The sequence below is a fragment of the Ailuropoda melanoleuca genome, chromosome 6 (genome assembly GCF_002007445.2).
Source record: "Ailuropoda melanoleuca isolate Jingjing chromosome 6, ASM200744v2, whole genome shotgun sequence".
In the NCBI taxonomy this organism is placed as follows: Eukaryota; Metazoa; Chordata; class Mammalia; order Carnivora; family Ursidae; genus Ailuropoda; species Ailuropoda melanoleuca.
In genome coordinates, this window is record NC_048223.1 from 109,907,336 (window position 1) to 109,932,494 (window position 25,159).

General features: G+C 39.4%; 1 protein-coding gene across 4 annotated transcripts in view; it reads left to right on the forward strand.

Annotated features, from left to right (window-relative positions):
• The first annotated feature begins 345 nt into the window (after positions 1-345).
• The window catches only part of ADD3 (adducin 3), a 145,673-nt gene continuing 120,859 nt past the window's right edge, over positions 346-25,159 (forward strand). Inside the window, exons 1-2 of one of the 4 annotated variants that reach the window (XM_034663258.1) lie at positions 346-546; positions 962-1,189. The gene's annotated coding sequence lies outside the window, so the exon portion shown is untranslated. Of the gene's footprint in view, positions 547-877; positions 1,190-25,159 lie in introns of those variants that run through there. The other 3 variants (XM_034663259.1, XM_034663260.1, XM_034663257.1) reach the window with 3 other exon arrangements.

Below are 25,159 nucleotides of genomic sequence, written 5' to 3' on the forward strand. Positions count from 1 at the left end.
TGCATGTTGCAAAGTTTACCCAAAGCTGGCGCTGCCGCCCTCGACTTTTCCCCTCCAAGAAGCCAGCTCTCATAAGGTCGCAAGGCCAGGGGCCAAAGTAGGGGTGAAGACCCTCCACCGGTCTCAGTGCAGCAGGATTGAGAGCACCCCTGCCCTGCCCCTCTGTGGAGGTGAGTGGGCGGAGGAAGCGCCCAATAGGCAAGTATGCCGAGAGGAAAATCTAGGCCCCTCCTATGGGGGGCGTGCGGAGATCGAACCTTAGCCGCGGCCTCCCCCGAAGACCCAGCGGCCAGAGTAGGCGGCAGAGGTTGACTGAAAGCTGCGGCTCAGCCTCGGGACGGGGAGGGCTCGCTCAGGTTAGGGCGGGCGACATTTCCGAGGCGTCCTCCCCCTCCTCCTGGTAGTCGGGTTTCCGTTGGGGTTATTTCCCCTTCCGACCCTCAGGGGACGCCACGGATCGGAACTGCAGAGCCGGAGGAGGACGCTGAAGAGGTGCCAGGCAGCCGCCTAGCGCCAGGCCCTCCCAGAGGCCCGGCCAGCCGGCCGGTAGGTCCTTGCGGCCGCGGCTACACAGATGTGGTGCTAGCGGGCGGAGAAGGGGCCGCAGCGGGTGGAGCCAAGGCTCACGAGGGGCGCAAGGGGCCGCGAGAGGTGGGGCCTTGAAGAGGCGGGGCCCAGAACGTCCTGTGATTCCGAGGGGCGGGGCCAGGACGCTCGGGGGGCCCAAAGGGCGGGAGCAGGGGCGTTCGGGGTCTGCGAGGGGCGGGCCTCTAGGGGGCGGAGCCAGAGGCGCTTGGGGGCCTAGGGGCGGGGCTGGGGCGGGGCTGGGGGCGGGGCCAGAGGACGCTCCGGGGGCGCTCGGCCAGTCCCGCCAGAGCGCGAGCGGCCCGCTGGTAACGGTCGCCAGGGCGAGGGGCGGGAGGGGAAGGAAGGGGGTTTAAATTATTTTCTTTAAAAACAGTGAGCGAGAGCTAGAGGCATCGCGACCCAGGTGTCGCCGCTTCCTGCTACAGAGGGCTCGGCGCCCAGGTCCCTCCCTCCTCACGCCCCCTCCCTTTCTGTCCTCCCCGGTGGAGCCGTGCGGCGCTTAAGAGGCGGCCGTGGCGGATCGAGCAGCCGCTGCAGCTCCGGCGGCCGCGGAGAAGGAGGAAGGGAAGCACAAAGCCCGCTGCGCGAGGCGAGCCGCGAGGTAATCATGAAGGGAGAGAAGGCGCCGTCGTTCAGCCCCTCCTCCCAGCGGGGATGGCTGGCGCCCGCGCGGGCTACGCGGCGGGACCCTTCCAGGGGGTCGCGCGGGGGTGGGGAGTGCGGAGGCTTGCGGGGCCGAGGGGACTTCCTATTGGCTGTCCCTGCGGCCTCAGGTGAACCTCTTTCTGTCCAGGGGGCCGGAATGGGAGCCTTGGGCTAGTCCGAGGGGAGTGGACCTGCGGGGGAGGGCCTCTGGGCGCCGCCCGGTGGGCCCGACTCTTGGGCGTCCTCTGGTTTCCCTCGAGAGGGTCGGGAGTTCTCAAAATCGAGTGCTAGTTGAAGCGTTGGAGACCTGGGGACCTTAAACTCTGAAGGTGTGTGCCCCCGGGGTTGCCGCGCTTGGAAAAGGTGGAGGTAAGGGAAGGAATGTTGGTTTGTTTTGTTCTCCTCGTTTAAAAAACTTCTCTGACTAGTTGAAAGTGTTCAACCACCTTTCTCATGTAATCCGCGTCCCCATCCTCCCAGCACGCACACACAGCCCTACACACGCTTACACGTTAAGGTTGTGCTTCCTGCCTGGGGTGACAAGCAGAGTTGGCAGCGGGTCCACTTTGCTGGTGTTTGGGGCACATCCACCCTCTTTGGAGGTATGCTATTATAGCTGAGGCAAGACCACAGAGACAGGTAGAATAAGCTAGGCCTCTATTAAATTGGCAAGAATGGCCTCAGGTGAACTTTTTTGTTGCAGAGATTTAATTGCGAGTAGGTCCCCGCTTAAAATAGGAGCGTAGTAAAACCACTAATTTCTTTGGCACGTGTGCTGTTGCAGTTGACCACTATAGTGGTAAGGAGAGAAAGGGAATTTAACTCAACCAGAAGATTTTGAGTTGGGATTATATGCAAGTGCAGTGAAGGTGCTGATAAGATTCTGGGGGTTGGAACCAGCTACATAAACGTGTGTGCATGTTTATGTTAAATTATACAGTATTTCAGATTTAGCAGTATGAAATGGTTGCTTTTCTTGGAATGAAGTGCCTGTACATAATGCTTAATTTGGACTTCAGAAGACTTCCAAAGAGAGTGTTGTTAAAGAGAATAACAGTACAGGGTAACCCGTCGTTAAATTAAGATACTTGACTATTAAAAAATTTGTGTAATTAAGGTATGGTACAAACTCATTTATAGCATTACTTTTGGAGCATATGTGTAAAGTTTTTTGTATTCAAATCTTGAATGCATTGTAATTGCCCTCTAACTCGTTTTCCTTTGCTTAAATTGAGCAGATTAATTGTGCAGAGGGAGGGCCAGAAAAAAAACGGCCACTTTTGCTACATTTAACTCCTCATCTTTTTAAAGAGTTCGCTCTTTTTTTCTTCCCAAAAAGTTCATTTTTTTTTTTAAAGATTTTATTTATTTGAGAGAAAGCAAGTGAGAGAGAGCGTGAGCAGCGGTGTGGGGGCGGGGGGGGGGGGCTGGAGAAGGAGAAGCAGACTCTCCATTGAGCCCAGAGCCTGATGTGGGGCTAGATCCCAGGACCCTGGGATCATGACCTAAACCGAAGGCAGACGCTTAACGGACTAAGCCACCCAGGCACCCCATCCAAAGAGTTCATTCTTAAAATTGACCTCAGGTGCTGGCCTGTTGGTGATAGGCCACTTTTTTTTTCTTTAAAAACAACTATCAATTTTGAATGTTAAAAATAACATCTCAATTTAAATGTAAAATAAGAGATAATTGGTTATGGGGCATTCAATATGTTATAGCTTTTTACATATATGATAACAGGTTTGTTGGTAAACATCTGACGGGACAGGTGGTAAGACACCTGGGAAATACTTATTTGCATGATTGATGGGTTGTATTTTCAAAATGTTTTACATTCTAAAAATGAAAAAATTGTACACTTTTCTATTTCTAACCCCTTTTTTCAATAATGCTGTGCTGGGAAGAGTGTGCGCGCCCCTCGGTGATGTTTAAAGTGTGGATTTGGTCTTTGTAAAACCAGAATGTCTTGAGACTAAGAGGACATAGCATCAGCTTCAGCTCCTACACACAATCCTAAAATCTAGACTCAAGGTGAGACTCAACTTCTGCAGTTGTGAGGCTTCCTGAAGTAGGTGTATCATGTCTGTTTTTGTTACACCTAAGCCTATACAGGTCGTTAGCTGTTTAATCTGTTGTGTGGCAAAGCAGTTGGTTAGCAGTACTGAGCAGCGCTTATACCTGTCATCAGGGTATAAGAAGCATTTCTATTTGAGGGAAGAATCCTATAAAAGCATAGAAACCCAAATCTGAACAAATTCAATTTGTAGAGTGTTGGGGAATGATAATATCAGAACCTTAACTGAGTTGTTTTATGTAAAGTGTTTACATTAAAGTCTGTCACTCAGTAAGTGCTTTGTGTTTATCATCATTAGTATATAAATTGAGCCTTTTCAGAGGGTGGTTATATCACACTACGTACCAGGTGAAGACTAAGCAAATATTTTTAACAACCAATATTTATTTCCTCTACCTCTGTGCCAGACAGGGTTTTATATGATTTAATTGACTTATTCCTCACGGCAACTCAGTGACTAAACAGAGACCTAGGTTTTTGCCGAGGGAGTAAAGGCACTAAGTGCCACAGGCTGGTTCTGAATCCGGAGTTTGACTCTAGAGTGAGCCTATGTAACTAGTGGGCCGCGCTATTATACTTAGCGAAGTAGTTACAAATCAGTGAAAAGTCTTTGGGAGTATTCCCAAGACTACAGGTATGCCTTTGTCTTGTTTAGCCACACCCTCCTGTATTAATACCACCAACAGGTTGTTTAAATATGAATGGTGGTGATTAATCTGCATTAACTAGAATCACCTTTTGACTTTGGACGAGGATTCTCTTTTGATTCATAAGTTTAGCTGGGATACTATATTTGGGCCAGAGTATGTTATCTTTTTAATTACTGAAGATATTAGTCTTTTTTTTTTTTTTTAAAGCTTGCCAGATGTGTTGGGACCCTATAAGGCCCAGCAGGCACTAGTTTCCCTTGGAGAGATTGGTTCTGCACTAAATCAGTAGGGCTGATCTTCTGATTATCAACGTCATATCAGCCTAAGATGGATTTCAACTTAAATTTGTCCTAAATTCCACCTGAGTTGCCTCCTAAAATTAGCCTTAAGATATAACTGTGGCTTCTACTTTGTCACTCACATTCCTCATGAAATTGTATGTTGCTGCTTCACCAGTGTAGTTGATAGGTCAGGCAAATAAATTATAACCTAAATTAGGAGATGGTTTAAGTAATGTTTAGAATTACTGTAGGGAACTGAAATGTCCTTTTGTTGACAGTGGAATATAATGTTAGGAAAAAATGTTTAAAAACAAGCATATGTTGAATTAAGAAAGCCCAAGCTGTATTGAAGACACAGGTTATTAATCTGTTTTTCACATAAACACTAAATTTTTTGGCTAGAATTAATATTCAGCTGTTTCCAAATGCTTTGTAAATGCTAAATATGTAGAGTTTGAATAGAAAAAAAATTTAAATGTCTAATCGGAGTGCTATTCTTTCTTTTAAATATGGACACCTTATTTAAAATTAAGGAGTCATAGACTGTGTTAGGTCATTGAGGTTCAAAATGAGTGCCCTGATACTTTCATGTCTTTCGTGTTAGTGGTTTATCATTTGAACTTGAGGTCCATTCCAGTGTATTTTATTGATGAGATTGTTATGGGTTCTGCAACTGACTAAGCTCTCTTGGTCAAGAGCCAAGACAATCTCAAATTTTTACTGTAATGGGTGTATACTTACAGAATCCTTTTTATTATACAGGTTAGAAGTCTTTCTTGACTGCAGCTTGAAAGAAAACATGTGTTAACTCTTATGTATCCCTTATATATAATAACTAGATGAATTTAATTATTTTTTCCTTCTATCAGTAACTAGTTATGGACACACATGTATTTAACCATCCTACTTGGGAGATACTCTTCCTTTCATGTAAAGTTAAAAATTATTCACTTGGCATTCATGCAATAAATAATTTGAGTATCAACAGTATGCGTTGAACAATTTTAACTGAAAATTGTGTTAATTAAAAATAAGTATTGCAGTAAAAAAGGTTTGTGGGCTCTTTATTTCATTGCATTTTAATGTTGATCTTTTATATCTGGACAGGTTTCAAAATGCAGTTCAAAATTAAGTTAATTGCACAGTTGAGCAATTTGAATGTTAAGATGGTACCGTTTAACTTAAGGTAGAGCCTTAGATGATAGTACAAATAATGAGAATCAGAGTCTCTTATTTCCTTCAACTAATTTTTGTTAGATATCTTTGAAAAGCTGCATTAATAATCTCTTTCAGGTTTCTAGGATATTACTTACTACACTGAGGGAGCAATTTAATGAGGAGTATCCTAGAAACCTTAAAGATTGAATGTGGCTTTCAGTGTTATCTAGTATAACCCAAAAAGTAGTACCATAATCACCAAAAGGTATGAAATGAATGAAACCCATCTTTGATATTAGAAGGGTTATTGTTCTTATAAATTTCCTTCTTAGGAAGATAGTATGGACTGGTTTCTAACTATGCCAAAACTGAATTGTTATTGTATAAGCTTTGATGTACAGTTACATCTTTATAATGAGTTTAGATCTAAGTTGAACTTTAACGTGATATCAGACTGATCTGCACTGCCACCACATACCTTACATTTACTTGTTTTTAAAAGTTGGTGGTAAAGCTTAATTGGAAATGGTAAGACCTCCCTGGTGTAAGATGAACTTTGAAATCTCTTTGTTTCAAATTGTCCAAAACTGGGCCTAAGGATATTGGTGTATAGGCAGTACATTAACTAGCATTTAAGATTGCTGCCTTCTCAAACAAGACTACAGTTTGAACCTGTGGTGATGAAACTCACTTTTTCTGCAGCAGACATATATGATTTTCATAGGATAAAAATTGGTCACCTAGCCAGCCAGGGGTTAAATCACTTTTTGGAAGCTTAAGGGCAAATGACATAATGTTTTTAAAACCAGTGTCTGAAGAAGTACATTGTATATATTAATAAAACCTTTAATGCTCCAAGGTGCATTAAGGCAAGTAAACATTAAGGCAAGCAATTGATTAAGCAAGATGGAAATCTAACTCCAGGTGACATAGGGAAATTGTCACTTTATTCTTTTTGCTACCTATCACACTCCTTTAAATTTATTCCTGTAATTTTTTACTCCACCATCCCCCTTACCCCTTTGGAAGAGGAAAGGACCATACAGGTATGAGTTCAGGGGACTGTTTAATTCCTCTCCCAGGCTGTTTTTGGTTGCCTGCTAGGGGAGCTGGAATTCCAGCAATGTAGAAAGCAATTAAGTTGGAGAAGTGCTGAGTTTTTCAGTATCTTGGAACTTGGTGTATGCCTTTAATTTGTCACCATCAGCGATGTTTCTGTGACGTTCTTCCACAATGGCTCAGTTACCCTGTACAAGGACAGCATTTCCTTTTTCCTTTTTCCATATAGTATTCTCATCCTGTCATCTTTTGATCTGCTGGAATGACTAAATGCCATACCAAAAAAAAAAATTGGATTTACTCCGTATCCTCATGGAGAAGTTAATTAGGCTTAGTTGGTATGTCTGAAGATGCGTATTTTGGGGTCAAGTCCTTCCCAGAGACTCTTTAAGAACTCTCTGTTTTTAATCCTTCAGAAATTAGAGCCAGCAACTGTTAGCTGGGTGTCATTTCTAATCTCATTTGTCTTATTAGTACATGAAAAAATTCTATAAGGGCAGCCTTTCTTAATGTCTGAGGAAGAGGTTGGGGAATGGTGATGGTCACAGCCTAAGTGGAGTTGTGAATGGGCTTAAGTGCGTAGGACGGCGCAGATAGTGGAAAGGGGAAGGAGATCGGCAGTGTAGTTGATATGTTTGTCTCATTCCTTTTCCCCACTCCCAGTTTTTTTTTTTTAAGCTTTAAAACTGTTCTTTCCACCTTGCCATCCTCCTGTGACTTTTATTGCCAGGACTGAATTTTATCTCTTCTAGAGAGAGGTGGAATATTCAAGGTGATTCCTATCTGATTGCTGAAAAGTTTGGCTTTTAACTAGAAAGTTTACTGAAAGGAATTTCCTTCCATCGCTGTCCACAACTGTTTTTTAGATTTCAGAAAAAGATCTCTGAAACAGAAGTGTGAGAAACCTTACTGATCGTGTAGTATTTGGGAGCCATTATGCATTAAAATTAAAATACATATTATTAATGAACCAGAAATCCATATTGTTTAAGCAGTTTTTTGCAAAACTAAATCTACAGTAATTTTGTGTTAGGATGTTTCTTTTTAAGTGGGTATCAAAAACTATTTTTAACCAAAAGTTGAAAGTAATATGAAAGAAATACATCTTTTGGGGCGCCTGGGTGGCACAGCGGTTAAGCGTCTGCCTTTGGCTCAGGGCGTGATCCCGGCGTTATGGGATCGAGCCCCACATCAGGCTCCTCTGCTATGAGCCTGCTTCTTCCTCTCCCACTCCCCCTGCTTGTGTTCCCTCTCTCGCTGGCTGTCTCTATCTCTGTCAAATAAATAAATAAAATCTTAAAAAAAAATACATCTTTTGTCTTAGTGAATGTTGATGATGACAAAAAATCATAGTTCTCTAAACTATTATCATTAAATACTCTGATGAAATACTAGATAGACAATGATTTGGTCACTAGCCACTGAAAGACTGTCACCTCTAGAGCAGAATGTAATAGGAAAGGAACATTTTATACCTGAATAAGAACAGTGTATCTGCTTGACATAGTGAAGGCTCTGAAAAGCTGATTACTTGGTAATCTCTCAAGTTAGGTGATTTTACAACGTGTTTGATGTTTTTATAATCTGAATTTCGCTGGGCTCTTTGAAAGTGTCTGGTTGGCCCATCAGCTTTTGATGAATGCATTTCTGGAGGAATTGTGTCTATCAGTTAAAATGCTTTGAAGAGAGAAACCCTGTTTTGTATCCCACCTGACTGTCACAGAACATGCTTCTTGGAGCTTGTTTAATTTGGGCTCAAAGGGAAGAGTGCCATCTACTGAATGGCCAGCATCAAATTGAGCAGCCCCACGTTTTTCTTACAGAACTCTCAGCTGGCTACTGGAGAAACCAGACTCCACTTCACTGAAGAATTTGACAGGATTTTAGTACCAAGTAGAATTGTTGCTTGCTGAATTTTAATTATACTTTCCAGCAGGAGGCCTAAACACATGAAGAACTAATTCACCACTTGTTGGATTGCATGGGAAAGGAGAAACTTTAAGAAGTTGTTGAGACTTCATATTAAATAATCTAGCAATGGTGAAATCATTATCAAAAGTGGTAAAGAAAATTATTTTAATGAGGCATGTTTCATTAGTGGTTCCAGTTATTGATGGCTTCTGCAGACAACCATGACATCGTTTAAAATTTGGTCCTAAAATAAATCATTTGTTTAGAGGTAAGGGTTTTAAGGGTATTTGAATATTTTGATTTTTTCTCTTGCCCTTTTACTTTGTCTCCCTTTCTAAGGCAGTGATTCCTGCTTCAGTGATTTCACTGTTTCAAAGTGGGTTTTGTTGTTGTTTTGCTTTACTCAAGTGACCTCATGTTTCATTTTGTCACGTTTTTCCTAACTTCTGGAGACTGCTGGTGGTAGTAGTCATGGTAGAACTGGAGGTCACAGAACCAGATGTAGGTCAGGGGAGGTTTACGATACCTGGAATAGCCCTGTCGAAGGCAGACAAGAAGGAACTTTGACAATATGAATTGAAAGGAAGCTTTGAAATTGTGATAATCTTTTCTGTCATATATCAGGTATAATTAATCAGTAACCATTTTTCTCAGCTCTTGAAACCTGCCAAGGATCCTATTAAGCACTTTACATAAATTATGTGGAATTTAGTTAAGTAGCTTGCCCAAGATTGTACAGTTAATAAGTGGCAGAGCCAAGGTTTGAGCCCAAGGCTAACTCCTTAAAATGGGATGCTATGCTGCTCATTTAACCTCATTCTTGTTGGTGAATGCACAAAAGACTTGAACCAAAATTAGAATGATATTTATGCCTCTGCTGGAAAATACTGGTAGTTTTTTGTTTGTTTTTAAAAAGATTTTATTTATTTGAGAGGGAGAGGGAGAGGGAAAGAGAGTGAGCAAGCGAGCACCAGCAGGGGAAGGGAGAGGGAGAAGCAGACTTCCCACTGAGCAGGGAGCCCGGATGCAGGGCTCAGTCCCAGGACCCCTGGATCATGACCTGAGCTGAAGGCAGACACTTAACTGCTTAACTGACTGAGCCACCCAGGCACCCCCTATTTGTTTTTTAAAAAGGTGATAAAATGGGTAAATAGTATTGAAATTTCAGGAGAATCAGGAAGTATATATGAGATAGACCTTCATATATTTGCTGTTTGGTTTTATCTAAAATATTCATTTCTTTGTTCCTCTTGCTATATTATTAATTTAAAACCACAAGAAAAGTTTATAATTGAAACAGTGAATTGTTTCATATTGCTTAAAATATGATACTTCATGGGAGAAGGGGTTGAGTTACAGAAGGGTTTTATGCTGGGATTCCAAAGGGGTTGCAGTTGGGGGGGATAGAGGGATAGGTTAGTTGCCTTTCTATATTTTGCTTCTAAATATTTATAGGCAGTAGTACTTTTTAATATGGCAGTAATATCCCATATCCACAGCACAATAAAATTAAACCATGTGCCAATCTGAGGTCTTGGGGGAACTTTAGTTCGTGCACGCGAAGTGTGCTCTGAGGACCAAAGGAGTACCATACCTCTCATATATGTAATAGTTTTGAATGCATGTATCCTCTCAATTGAGATATTTAATACCTACTATTTGAGAGAGATTTCGGCTTTTAAAACCTATTTTGACTTTAAAAGATATCTTTATTACTTTAACAGAGTGGAAATCATTGTTTTAGTATAACCAAAATCTTCTAAAATTGCAGTTCAGTGATGGTGTGGTGTGTATTCTAAACCCAATCACTCTATAAGGACCTCTGACTCTTCCCTTTCATATGTAAGAGGATTATGTTTTGCCTTCCAGAAAACCCCTATAGGAATATCAATTACATAACTCCTTGGATTCTGATTCTACATTCCAGTCAAATGTAGAAAAAGTCAGCAACAACTAAGATGACAACACAAAAGATGTTACTTGCCAGTGTGTGATGAATGCTGAATGGCAGGTACAGATAACAAAGGCTATATAGGTCATCTCATCAAGAAAGGAGCCCCACAGATGGAGTGGTCAGAAAAAGTCTCAAGCAAAGAGGACAAGGGTGGGCCTTGAAAGGCAGGATAGGATATCACTAGGTGCAGGCTATGGAAAGAGTTTTTGGCAAGACATTACTGTCCATGAAAATAATTTTTTTTAATCTGTAGCATGATGGGAGATAGTTTATAATTCTGGTTCACAGTCTCTTCTCACTGTAAGGCACTTGAAGGCTGCAATATACTCTTATTAGTAAAGTGCCAAGGACACATCTCCCTAGAAGGTACGTTAGAATATTGCAGGGATGAGAGGGAGAGGGTGGTGGTGATGGGCATGTAGATTTTTTTTTTTTTTTAAGTAGGCTCCATGCCTAGCGTGGAGCCCAGCGTGGGCCCGTACTCACAACCGTGAGATCAAGACTGGAACTGAAACCAAGAGTTGGTTGCTCAACTGGCTGAGCCAACCAGGCATCCGGTCATGTAGATTTTAATAACACTCCTTATGAACCTGACATGAAAATGACTGGTTCATAGAAACATCTTAATACTGTTACTTTGAAGTAATGCTTAGGAAAGTTTGGTACTTGAAAGACGACTTTAGAAATTCTCATCATTCCCAACACTCAACAAGAAAAGCCTCCTTTTGGGCAGAGGTGTGCCTTTTTTAAAAATCTGAATTTGTCCATCATTTACTTGGCCAATACCAGAGTATAATTCTGTTGATGGCTCTGTTGTATCTTTTAAATCTAGTGTATGGATAGATAGACTTGTTGATATTATGAAATATCATTTGTACATAATTTTTGTTAATAATGTCTGTTTTTGGATTTTGGAGGATTTGTTCCAAGTGTCTGAATTCTTAGATTTTTTTTTTAAAGATTTTATTTATTTATTTGACAGAGAGAGAGAGAGACAGCGAGAGAGGGAACACAAGCAGGGGGAGTGGGAGAGAGAGAAGCAGGCTTCCCGCTGAGCAGGGAGCCGATGCAGATGCTGCTTGATCCCAGGACCCTGGGATCATGACCTGAGCCTAAGGCAGATGCTTAATGACTGAGCCACCCAGGCACCCCTGAATTCTCTTAGATTTTGTAATGCTTATCACTTACTTTTTGAAAAATACTTAGTGTAACTATTCAAGATACTTTGAGCGTCACTTTATTTCTTTCTTACTTTAGTTTTCTAATATATAAATTATATAGGGGTTGGGATAGATTATCTTAAGATCCATTTCAGTTTAAAGATTCTGTGATTTTACTTCCAAGGAAGGTAAACTCCCCAGTTAGTGGTTTTACTTGGAAGGTGGCCAAGAAACCTATGATTATACTGTGTTAGGATCTTGAGAGTGGGTCTAATAGAAGGCCAAGACCATGAAAGTCCTTGGTTCTACGTATATGTCGCAATTGAGAAAAGGACATCACTCCAGGACCCCGAGTTTATTTTAGTTCTTCAGAAGCTAAGGGCCATTGGCAATGGACAATGGATAGATCCTTTTTAAGAACAATGAAATAAATAAGGATCGCAATTTTTCCTAAAGCAAACTGTGGAAACATAATGGCATGTTTTTCGAAAAACAGTTTTTCCATTCCCGTTCCATCTTTACTATATTTAGTATATTAGTCCCTTATAAATATTTCTGACTTCTGTTTAGCTCTTCTTTTCTGAGCAACTTTGTTTCCTTTTATTTGTTCATTCATTTAGCAAATATTTATTGAACGCTTATTATGTGCCAGCCCATGTTCTAAGTTATGGGAATTCAGTAAGCAAAGCAGAGCTGTCCTGTCCCAATGGCGTTTATATTCTTAGAGGTAGGTAGAAACAAAGTGTGTTTTGTATTGGTGTAATGCTCTGGAGAGATACAGAGCTGGAAATGAAAATGCAGTATTTGGGTGTATGGCAAGTTTAAATACAGTGGCTAGGTGAAGCCCTCAATGAGAAGGTGGCATGTGAGCAAAGATTTGAAGGAGGTAAGAATGTATGTGGTACAAGGGGAAGATGTGGCAGGCAGGCAGAGGGGAAAAAGCCCTGAGGCTCAAGAGTATCTGGCATGAATGAAACAGAATGAGGGATGGGTGTTGGGAAGCCATTGGATGACTTTGAAGAGGTCAGACTTGATCTGACATAGCCTTTCAAAGGATTATTTTGGCTGTGTTTTGACACAAGGCCATAGTGGTGCCATGATCTTGGTGAGAGATAATGTATCTGGTAGAGGTGGTGAGATGTGATTAGATTCTTGATATATTTGGATGATATAGACAACAGGATTTGCCAGCTGGGATATGTGGTGTTAAGTGAGTCAAACGTGAGACGAAGGGGTGGTGTCTAGGCAAAAGTTTGCAGGAGGAGCACTTTTGGGGAGCAGAGGGAATAGGAGTTCAGTTCGAGACCTATTAAGTTTGAAATGTCTATTAGACATCCACTTGGAGATACTGAGTAGGAAGTTGCTGTGAGTGGAAATAAAGTTACGGCCCACTATATAAACTTGATAGTTGTCACTTTTTTCCTCTTTCACTTTTAAATATTTGCATATTTAATCCTTTTGACTAGAATAAATTTTGCTGTAGTAAGGGCTTCATGTCTTGCTATACATCCTAGTGCTTTGAAGGGTTTTAATCTCTCATGTAAAACCTTGAATTTACTTTTAACTTCTAAAGACACTTGGTCCCAAAGGAATTCTTTTTCTCTAGGCATAGCACAATTTGCTTTTAATCAAAATGTGAGACTGTTGTTACTGCCCTTTGAAATGTGTGTTTGAATGTAAAATAGAACAGTTTGGCTGTCCTCAAAAAGTTAATACTGTTTAATGGTTAAAAATAGTCATGACCCAGTAATTCTCCTAGGTATATACTCGGGAGAAGTGAAAACTTACTGTTCACACAACACTTGTACGCTAATGTTCATAGCAGCATTATTCGTAATAACATAAAAGTGGAAACAGCCTAAAGGTCTATCAAGTGATTAATGGATAAATGTGGTATATCCATGCAATGGGATTAATTCAGTCATAGAAAGGAATGAGATACTGATACATTCTGCAACATCGATGAACTTTGAAAACATTGTTAAATGAAAGAAACCAAACATGAAAGGTCACATATTGTTTGGTTCCATTTATGTGAAATGCACAGAATAGGCATATCCAGAAAGCAGATTAGTGGTTGCCAGGGCCTGAGGGGTTAGGGGAAATAGGGAGTGACTGCTTAATGGGTACTGGGTTTCTCTGTGGGATGATGAAAAAATTCTAGAACTAGATAGGGTTGATGGTTACACAACATTGTGAATATACTAAAAACCACAGAATTGTACTGTTGAAAGAATGGATTTTATGGTATGTGAATTCTTAATTTTAAAAAAGATACCAGGGAAAAAAGTGTATGTGTGTACACGTGCACAAGAATAACTAAAACAACTTATGTGGACCTTATTTCTAAAATGGAACTGCTTTCCCAGTCGAAAGTTGATAAAGCAAGGTTTGCCACACTAAACTTGGTTTGGCTTGGTTTGCTTAGAGAGGCAGAGTTAAGATCCTTAGATTGTTCAGGTAGAAATCAGGAAGCAGTTGTGATCCTATCCTTGGCAAGTCATAAGTGAGTTTAATTTCTTTTTAAATACCTAATTTCATGGAGATGGCCTAGATAATGCAAAAGAAAGCTCTAAGATGATCATCTCTGTGAGTCTTAGAGAACAGAGCTAGTTTATAAATAAGTTTATTAGGTCTTAAGTCAATAAAGATGGCTTTTTTTCTCCATACCTATAATTTTAAAATATGGAGAACTCATTTCCCAATAATTTTTTTTATAGCCAACCGAAGATGATATTTACCTTCTTAAAAACATTACTATCAAAGAGTTGCCTGCTGTGGAAGTAGATGAAAGGATTATCTTTTAACTTTCACCCCACTTACTAGTGTTATTTTTTTTATTAAGATATAGATCACATACCATAAAATTTACCCCTAATTTTATTATGAAGAAGTATATGTATTTATATATTCCTTATTAGAATGAAAGCTTCTAGAGAACAGAGGTCCATATTACTTGGATGGTTTAACATGTTTTCAGCATTTTAAGGGAACACGTGAACCAGACAAGAAGGATAGGGCAGGGAGATAGGCACTTAATGTAGCTGATTCCAACACTAGCTTGAGAACTATGCTAAGGCAGCAATTTAAAGGAAGTGCAGGGGGGCAAAGAGAAGGGAAACGTTTATCCCACTGAGAGAAACATTTCATGAAGGAGGTTGACATTCGAAATGAGTTTTAGAGGATCTCCAATGTTGGAGGAGAGTGAATTACAGACCAACATGATAGAAAGGCATGTAGGTCTACAGGATAAACGTGGTGAGAGAGGAAACAGGAGAGTAAGGTTGAGAGCACTAGGTCATGAAGGCCTTGGGTACTATTTTAAGAAATTTAGATATTATTCTGGGGCATTTATTTTAGCTGATGAGAGGCATAATCAGATGTGTCTGAGATTGGTGGTGTGAAGAATGTTGTCATGGAGAAAGTGCTGGCAAAGAGACAAGTTAGGCATTTAGAGATAAGCAAATGAAGTAAGGCAGTGGCTTTGAGATTAGAAGGGGAGGAATGGATCATTTTGGAGGCAAAAATGTGTGCAACTTGCTGAATAATGCAAAGGTTGAAGGAACATTCCATCACCATTGATAGAATTTAAATGCATTTTACTCCATTTCCAATTCTCTGATTTATGGCAGAGGGGAGATGCACCTATACTACTAGAAAGGAGGCAGATTGTTGGAGGTATCTTTTCCTTACCGTACATAAAAGACTTTAGAAATGCGACTATTTCTTAATTTTCCTTAATTTTTACAGCTTGTCAGTTATTACTCAATTGTTCAGTCTTTGGATTTGTTTTCATTTGTGTCTTTGGAAATGGTTGAATAGTCCTCATTTTGGTGTAATATTCTTTGTTTCCAAATGAAACTCCCTCCCTGTGCTGTGTTTTGTATTTTAAACTTTGGTGTAGTGGAATAATAAAGAATTGAAGATATAGGGCATTTCAGTGTCAAGTATTGCATGCTGTCATTACAGGACATTGTGCCATCTTGAGGTTTCCCCTTATGTTTAGTGGTTTATCTTGCAACTTCAAAGTAAACCTATAGTAAGCACTTATAAGAAACAATTAGAAATGTCAAGAAGCACATTCAAAATATATATTTTTTTGGTGTAAAGTTAGTAGAGAATCCAATCCAGTAAGTTTTTGCATATTTGTATAATGAAACAAGTAACATAAGATTTGTCTCCTCTAATGTTTCCTATTTATTAAAAGGCATGATTGGCTATTTTTGTTTGTGGGGTTGTAGCTCCCTTTGATAAGATATGTAACAGAGACGATATTATAGTAGGGCATGGTTATTTTATAAATGGAAGAAAATACAAGATTTGACAGAACTAACTTCTCAAATATTACAAGATGAAACTTTCATGCTTAAAATTTTTTTTTTTTTAAAGATTTTGTTTATTTATTTGACAGAGATAGAGACAGCCAGCGAGAGAGGGAACACAAGCAGGGGGAGTGGGAGAGGAAAGAAGCAGGCTCATAGCAGAAGAGCCTGATGTGGGGCTAGATCCCACAGTGCCGGGATCACGCCCTGAGCCGAAGGCAGACGCTTAACCGCTGTGCCCCAGGCGCCCCCATGCTTAAAATTTTTAAGCATTAAAATAGCGTATTCAAAAGCAATTCTTAAAAATAATTTATTGACATAAAATACTGTGAAAAGTTTGACAGACGAGTAAAAAGCCCTCATTGATTTATTTAAAAGCAAGAATTTATTAACTTGATTTCTAAGGTAAACTTATTGTGAGGCCTATTTTTATAAAATTATTTTCATTTTTAGATATTTGAAATTAATTTTTGAGTAAGAAACTTAAGGATATAGAACAAAATCCAAAAGGCACAAAGAGTATACAGTGAGAAAAAAGTTGTCACTCCTCCCCCAAACCACTCTGGTGTCCTCCTGTATATTCTTCCAGAGACATTTTTCATTGTTTATTTTTAAATTCCTCAGTCAAGACTTTGCCTGCCTACACCTGGTAGATGAATTGCTGCATAAGAAATAGAGCCTTATGCTCACAACAGCCTGGAGAAGTAGCTAGCCCTGTTCTCCTAGGTGTTGTTTCCAAATCCATTCTCTATTTTATTTTTTCCCTCAAGAGTGTCCTTTTCTAGCTTCCTCTCCACTTACAGCAGAGGTATGAAGAGTGGGAGGTGGAAATTGTAATCATCTACCACTCCTGTCTCATCCTAGGCAATGACAGATAACTCTATGAAAGCATACATGCTAACAAAGCAAATTCTGTTTGAGAAGTGTTCCCATTGAAAAGCATCCTCTAAGAGGGATGGCAAAGAAGGGGTCAGGAATGTGCATCTGGAATTTACCATCATTGTGCATCTGCCCCATTAGGCCAGCTGTAACTGGACCTCTTCTAAAACTTTTTATTTTTGGTACTTGGCATTATTTTGTTGACTCTTGCCTTTGGCAACCCACTAAGTCATAAGATTTTTCTCCTAAATTTTGGGATTGCCTGACTCTAAACTTACGGTTGCTAGACTTGGTTTCTTTTCTTGTTTTGAATGGTATTTAATAGAATGTCATTCCTATGCAAATACTATAAATAATAGTCTTATATCTGGGGGGGATTCTTTTTAAAATTTCCAATATATTTATTTTGTACCAATCATCTTTTATTGGGTGTTAATTCTCAATTAGGATATGAAAAGGCTTCAGCAATGATCCAGTTCCTCAAGAAGGGGTGCCAGGCCACCCGCCACACACTCTTCAGTGGTATTCGCTTAGCCACTGTTGTTTGAATTCCTTGTAAGAAAGATAGAACAGCACATAAGCTGCCAGTGCCATAGAAAGCTCAGCAGTGCTCCCTTTCTTCACATTGACATACTTGTAATATTGGTAGTAACCTCTCTGAAACTCTCCAAGCAAGTGCCTTTAGGGACAAACTCCTGCATCAGTATCCAGCTTACCAGCTTCCCTATTTTAACATCCATGAGTTTCCTCCTCATTGGTACAACTGATGCCATCTTGGAGTCCTGGGTGTCTGCTGTCTTCCAATATTTTTTATTGTGGTAAATACAACACAAAATTTACCATCTTAGTCATTTTTAAAGGTGTAGTTCGGTGGTAATATTTTATAACCACCACCACCTTCCATCTCTAGAACTCTTCATCTTGCAGCATTGAAACTCTATAGCCGTTAAACAATAATTCCCCACCCCCCTATATTCTTAGATCAAAAAAATTGTTTTAAGATCAAGGCTTCAGGTGATATAAAATCTATTATTTTTATACCTAATCAAGATTGTAATTTGAAACTCTATGCAAGGTTTCAGGTGATATAAAATCTATTATTTTTATACCTAATCAAGATTGTAATTTGAAACTCTATACAGATCCGTATCATGCAGCAAAGGTTATGATTGGCATTCAAGCCCCTGGAGCTGAGACAAGGGGTACAGAACCTATCATGCAGCAAAGGTTATGATTGGCATTCAAGCCCCTGGAGCTGAGACAAGGGGTACAGAACCTATCGCCTTTAATTCATTTATTAAAGATTTATTTATTTATTTATTTGAGAGAGAGTGCACGTGAGAGAGTGTCGGAGCGTTGCGCACAGGGAGAGAAAGAATCCCAAGCAGATGGGGCTCAATTGCAGGATCCCAAAACCCTAAGATCAGACCTGAGCGGGAAGCTTAATCAGCTGAGCCACCCAGGCACCCCTGATTCACATTTTAAAGTGAAGAGCTGTAGCCTCATTATACCCCTCAGCTGTGCAAATTCCGTGTTGGTGGGTTGGAGAGGGAGTTTGATAATTATGGGAGAGGTGGAGATCTGCAGAGTGGTGCTCGCTGACCTCTGCCTTCATGACCCAATAAAAAGGAAGTTTCCCCACGAATAGAAGTAGGAGCTCCCCAGGTTTGCAAGTCTCTTTGGATGCTGAAATTCTGCCTTTGTGTAAATCATTTAGACTTTCCATTAGTGATTGGAAGTGGGAATTCTCTGTGAATTTTAAAGTTTGGAGAGGCATTTGGAGTAAAGTGGGGGATGAAATCTAGACGCATAGAATTTTGAAAACCCCTACCTTATTTTATGGGTGAAGGACCTGGTCTGGTTGAGCGAAGTGGCATGTTCAAGATAATGTTACTTGTGGCTGACCTGGACTCACAACTGTGTTTGTGACTCTCAGTCCAGTGCCTTTTCTGCTTTATGACTTTACCAGCAATCTTAACCCATTCATGCAATTCTGGGATAAGCGAGTTCACCAGAATTTCACTTGATCTTCCCTAGAGCAGAATTTAGACAGGATGAGAGATCTCACTAGCTCTGTGATTTGAAGCTGCATTTCAAGAAATAGTTGGTATCTGTCTGTTTTGTTTTTTAAATCTTTCATTGAATTAGGAAAAATTTTTTGAAGTTTAAAAAAAACTCCGGAATGTGTCTTGCACTTTCTTGTTATTTTCACAAAAAGCTATGCTGATCTTCTGTATATTGTTCCAGTTTTAGTATGCTTACCACTGAAGCCAGTCATGTACATGGTAAATGTTTCTGACATGTTTAGGAACAGTATATTGAAAATTCAAACTAAATGTATTTAGCTGCCTTGACTTTTTTTTTTCTTTTGGAAAAGAACATATTTAAATGAGAAACAGTTCCATACTCCAAAGAAAAGGGAAAGTTTTAGATCATTTGTTTGAGTAAAATAGATTATAGGATTTATGGCCCTAATTTTCCATTATTTTCTACTAAGTGGGCCATTACATATGGCACAGTGTTTTGTTTGAGGCAAATTATGCTCAGAGACTAAGATTATCTGCCAATATCTTAACATAGGTTCACTGCAGGAATTATAATTTATATTTCACAAGCCAGTAGCATACAGGATAGTGTCTCTTAATTAGCCAATAAAGAAATAACCTACTCCAAAACCAATGATAGATCAATTACACTATTCCAGGCAAAGGGGAGACAAAAGATACAGAGTCCAAATTTAGTTGAGGTGTACCTTTCTTTTCTTTTCTTTTTTTTTTTAAGATTTTATTTATTTATTGGACAGAGAGAGACACAGCAAGAGAAGGAACACCAGCAGGGGGAGTGGGAGAGGGAGAAGCAGGCTTCCCACTAAGCAGGGAGCCCGATGCGGGGCTCTATCCCAGGACTCTGGGATCATGACCTGAGCCGAAGGCAGATGCTTAACAACTGAGCCACCCAGGTGCCCCTGAGGTGTACCTTTCTATGAGTTGGTTCTTGGTACAGTCAGTCCTTCCAACAAAAACTTGGGTATCAGCTGCTGGCTTAGTTCCTCACTTCTGGGGCATGTGGCTAGTGGGTGATGGCACCAGTATTGGCAGCAAAGTGGGTTGTTCTGAAGGTTATTACTCCATGGACCATTACACGATTTACTCCACTAGCCATAAGGAGTAACCTTGCCAAGGCAGGGACAGGTATCCCTTCTCTTCCTGAGACTGCTGCATGGGTTTAACACCACTGTTGACCAAATAGTAGCCTGGCCACAGCAGAAGCAAGCGTCTCGAGATCTTCAGAGAGCTATTTAGATCTGCAAGAGTAGCCTTGCCCACACCAAACGTTCTTGGTAAGTCCTCACATTCTTGGTATTTAAAGTTTAAGTGTCCATTACGTCATAGCTGTTCTTCCATATGATCTTATGCACAAGTCCCCAGCAGCACACTGTCAACAGTTAAGCTAGGAAGTGCTTATCAACAGATGTCGATGACAGCATCCCAGTGCAGATTCCTCAATATAAACAGATTCACCCTTAGATCAAAACAACTTCACTTAAGTCCTAAACAAGTGTATTTGAAGCCCTAGCAAACTAATATAACACAGTGAAGGAAGAAATCTGTCCTATTGGAAATGTTAGTGTTTCAATCTAATTTTGTGATAAACTCATTTATCAAGATTTTTAGCATTTAAGAATGCATTTTATCAATGTTGCATCATACCAAGGACTTTGAATGGAATTTATCAGATTTGTTTTGATTTCTTTTCCATGTTTTGCTATAACATTTGATTTCACAATAGTTTTAGAAGGTAATTTGCAAGATAGCCTTTTTTTTTTTCCCCCTAAATAAGGCCTTCAGTAGTAGATCCTTCTGAGGGACTAAAAGGATTCATTATTATGGCTGGGGTCTAAATAAAATATAATTGCTTTTGATTTTACTATGAGTGTATAAGATGTCTTTCGATCTATTTTTAAATCAATTTTAATAGGAATAGGTACAAGGTCAAGGTACTTATTGGAGAACTTTGAATTCAGCGTTTTAGTAAGTTGATTTTAAACTGGGTACTAGCTGGGTTTCATGGTGACAAAATTTGTGGGATTTTGTTTGTTTTTAGATTCCACTTACTGGTGGAATCATAATGATTTTGTCTTTCTCAGTCTGACTTATTTCAGTTAACATAATACCCTCTGGGTCCATCCATGTTGTCTCAGATAGTAAATGGTGGCAATTATTTGTATTTAAAACCTTGTAAATCAGTTTTTATAAAAACTATGTAATATTTAAGTTAATAATTGATTTTTTTTAAAGTTTCTATTGGTGCTTTTTCCTGAGATTTTGGTCAATAGAGAATAAAACATTGATTAATAGAACTTCAATTACCTGAAATTCCTTGGGTCCTCTAGTGAAAGAAGACCAAATAAGAATACAAATGGATTTCAGGGATGTATTGGAAGCAGAAACTTCTAGGTGGGTCCTAAAGTCAGTATACATTGACTTCTAGCTCTTCTGTGGTCTAGTATACTTAGAATCAATATTTGATTTCAGCTCAGTTTGTTTTTTTTCAAGATTTTATTTATTTATTTGACAGACAGCCAGCGAGAGAGGTGACACCAGCAGGGGGAGTGGGAGAGGAAGAAGCAGGGTCCCAGCGGAGGAGCCTGATGTGGGTCTCGATCCCAGAACGCCGGGATCATGCCCTGAGCCAAAGGCAGAGGCTTAACAACTGAGCCACCCAGGTGCCCCTTAAAATCAATATTTGAAATAAAGGCTCTAATAATATCTTGTCCAATTCTTGAGCAATAAAGATACATATATTCATGAAAGTATATGAAATCAAAAGTTGGAAAGACAGCTTTTAAGATTTTGGAGGGTGTGTATGGGGGAGAAGGCTACATTTCTTTGGCTTTTTACTGTAAGAACATTTATTTGCTATTTCTGATCAGAATAATTACGTGAGTTAGAGTGTTTTTCTTTTGATAGCTCACTATCTTTTCTTTTAAGAGGTTTAATTGTAAGGGTTCAGACCTTCTGTTCAGGGATGGTGTTTGTACAGGTGGATGCCTTATGTACAAACTATCTGCGTAGCCTGATTTGAAGTCGTCTTAGAAGGCCTTAGAATACTGCTGTCCTCTCCCCCCCAAAAACATATATAATTTTAAATTTTCAAGTAGCCATGTTATTAAAAAAGAAATAAAATGAAATTTTTGAAATATATTTTGTTTATACTTTATTAAAATTTTATTTTATTCAATATATTTAAAATATTGTCTTTCAACATGTAATCAATATAAAAAGTTAGTGAAATACTTTTGCTCTTTTTTATACATTTTGTGTGTATTTTACACAGTGGCACATCTCAGTTCAGACTAGCCACATTGCAAGTACTCAGTAATTACACGTAACTGGTGGCTACCAAAGTGGATAATAACACAGCACTAGAATATCTTTCTTTTGTCCTACATTAATGTTGAGGTTTCTTCCAGTAGAAGTCTATTTGGGGGACTATAGCCATCTCTGTGTATACTCTTCTATAATTTAATGGAAAATGGAACACTTCTGAGATTAAAAAAAAATCATTCTTAGTCCTCTGTTTTAGCCATTTTCCCCCTTTATAATATGATAACCAAAAACTAGTACTGCTGAAGAAATGCAAATATTATCGTATAAGAACTTTAGAGGGCAGATTCAGTTGGTTAAGCTTAAGTGAGGCAAGCTGGAATAGAAGGGGAAGAGTTAGTACTGGGTAGTACAAATAAGACCGATCTGACTTAAAATCTTAATGGCCTTGAGCAAGTTACTTCTCTGAACCTTCTTTATTCGTATGCAGAATTGGGACAAAAATACCCATCTCTTAGGTTGCTTTCGAGAACTAAGTAAGATGACATGTAAAATATTTCATGTGTATTCTGGTACATATAAAGTGCTTAGTAACTTTGTTTTGAGTAAATGATTGTTGCTTACTTACATCCACCACTCAAAAATCCTTGTTTGTGAGAAAAGGAAGAGGAAGGAGGCATGCCTAAATTGAAAATGTTGGTAATATATTGAACTTAGCCACTTTACTAAATTGACTACAGTTCAGTGTTTGTCCAAAACAAACTAGTTTCTAAGCTTTGTGGTTAATTGAGATTTTAATTCAGGACCCTTAGCTGAAAGTTTCAGAAAGTAATGATGTGTGAAATAGTTCATCCTCTGCATGTTTAAATACTAAGAAATGAATTTTGCCATTTATTTCCATATACTTATCCTATTGATCAGTTAATATAGCATCTGTACACGTTTCTAAATTTCAGCTATTTAAGAGAAAAAATCTCAATTATTAAAGATGCTTCTTTTTATCTTTTCCTGGATATGATACAAATGCTAGCGCAGGGGTTATTGCAATTTTCTAATTTAAGTGATTTTTGCGTCTACTTTGAAAGACATCTACAAAGTAATAGGTTAGTGATGATTGTAAATTTTTGAAGTATCTGAAACTAAGGAAAACTTTTTTTTTTTTAATGATTTTTTACTATATTATGTTAGTCACCATACAGTACATCCCCGGATTCTGATGTAAAGTTCGATGCTTCATTAGTTGCGTATAACCCAGCGCACCATGCAATACGTGCCCTCCTTACTACCCATCACCAGTCTATCCCATTCCCCCACCCCCTCCCCTCTGAAGTCTTCAGTTTGCTTCTCATAGTCCATAGTCTCTCATGTTTCATTCCCCCTTCTGATTACCCCCCCTTTCTTTATCCCTTTCTTCCCCTACCGATCATCCTAGTTCTTATGTTCCATAGATGAGAGAAATCATATGATAATTGTCTTTCTCTGCTTGACTTATTTCACTTAGCATTATCTCCTCCAGTGCCGTCCATGTTGCAGCAAATGTTGAGAATTCGTTCTTTCTGATAGCTGAGTAATATTCCATTGTATATATGGACCACAGCTTCTTAATCCAGTCATCTGTTGAAGGGCATCTCGGCTCCTTCCATGATTTGGCTATTGTGGACAATGCAGCTATGAACATTGGGGTGCATATGGCCCTTCTCTTTACTACGTCTGTATCTTTGGGGTAAACACCCAGTAGTGCAATGGCTGGGTCATAGGGTAGTTCAATTTTTAACTTTTTAAGGGACCTCCACACTGTTTTCCAGAGTGGCTGTACCAACTTGCATTCCCACCAACAATGTAGGAGGGATCCCCTTTCTCCACATCCTCTCCAACAATTGTTGTTTCTTGCCTTGTCTATCTTTGCCATTCTAACTGGCGTAAGGTGGTATCTCAGTGTGGTTTTGATTTGAATTTCCCTGATGGCTAATGATTTTGAACATTTTTTCATGTGTCTGTTAGCCATTTGTATGTCTTCATTGGAAAAGTGTCTGTTCATATCTTCTGCCCATTTTATGATTTGTTTATTTGTTTCTCGTGTATTGAGTTTGAGAAGTTCTTTGTAGATCTTGGATACCAGACCTTTATCTGTAGTGTCCTTTGCAAATATACTCTCCCATTCCGTGGGCCNATTCTCCCATTCTGTGGGCTGTCTCTTAGTTTTTTTGACTGTTTCCTTGGCTGTGCAGAAGCTCTTTATCCTGATAAAGTCCCATAAGTTCATTTTATCTTTTATTTCTCTTGCCTTTGGAGATGTGTCGTGAAAAAGGTTGCTCTGGCCGATGTCATAGAAGTTGTTGCCTATGTTCTCCTCTAGAATTTTGATGGATTCCTGTCTCACATTGAGGTCTTTCATCCATTTGGAGTTTATTTTTGTGTATGGTGTGAGAGAGTGGTCAAGTTTCATTCTTTTTTTTGCATGTAGCTGTCCAATTTTCTCAGCACCATTTATTGAAGAGACTTTTTTCCACCAGATGTTTTTTCCTGCTTTATCAAAGATTAGTTGCCCAAAGAGCCGAGGGTCCATTTCTGGGTTCTCTATTCTGTTCCATTGGTCGATGTGTCTGTTTTTGTGCCAGTACCATGCTGTCTTTGTGATCACAGCTTTGTAGTACAGCTCGAAATCCGGCATTGTGATGCCCCCAGCTTTGTTTTTCCTTTTCAACAGTTCCTTGGAGATTCGGGGCCTTTTCTGGTTCCATACAAATTTAAGGACTATTTGTTCCAGTTCTTTGAAAAATGTCCTCGGTATTTTGATCGGGATAGCATTGAAAGTGTAGATTTCTCTGGGTAGCATGGACATTTTAACTATGTTAATTCTTCCAATCTACGAGCATGGAATATTTTTANCTTCCAATCCATGAGCATGGAATATTTTTCCATCTTTTTATGTCTTCCTCAATATCTTTCAAAAGTGATCTATAGTTTCTAGGATATAGGTCCTTTACGTCTCTGGTTAAGTTAATTCCAAGGTAACGCATGGTTTTTGGTGTTATTGTAAATGGGATGGATTCCCTAATTTCTCTTTCTTCAGTCTCGTTATTCGTGTATAGAAATGCAACTGATTTCTGGGCATTGATTTTGTATCCTGCCACCTTACTGAATTGTTCTA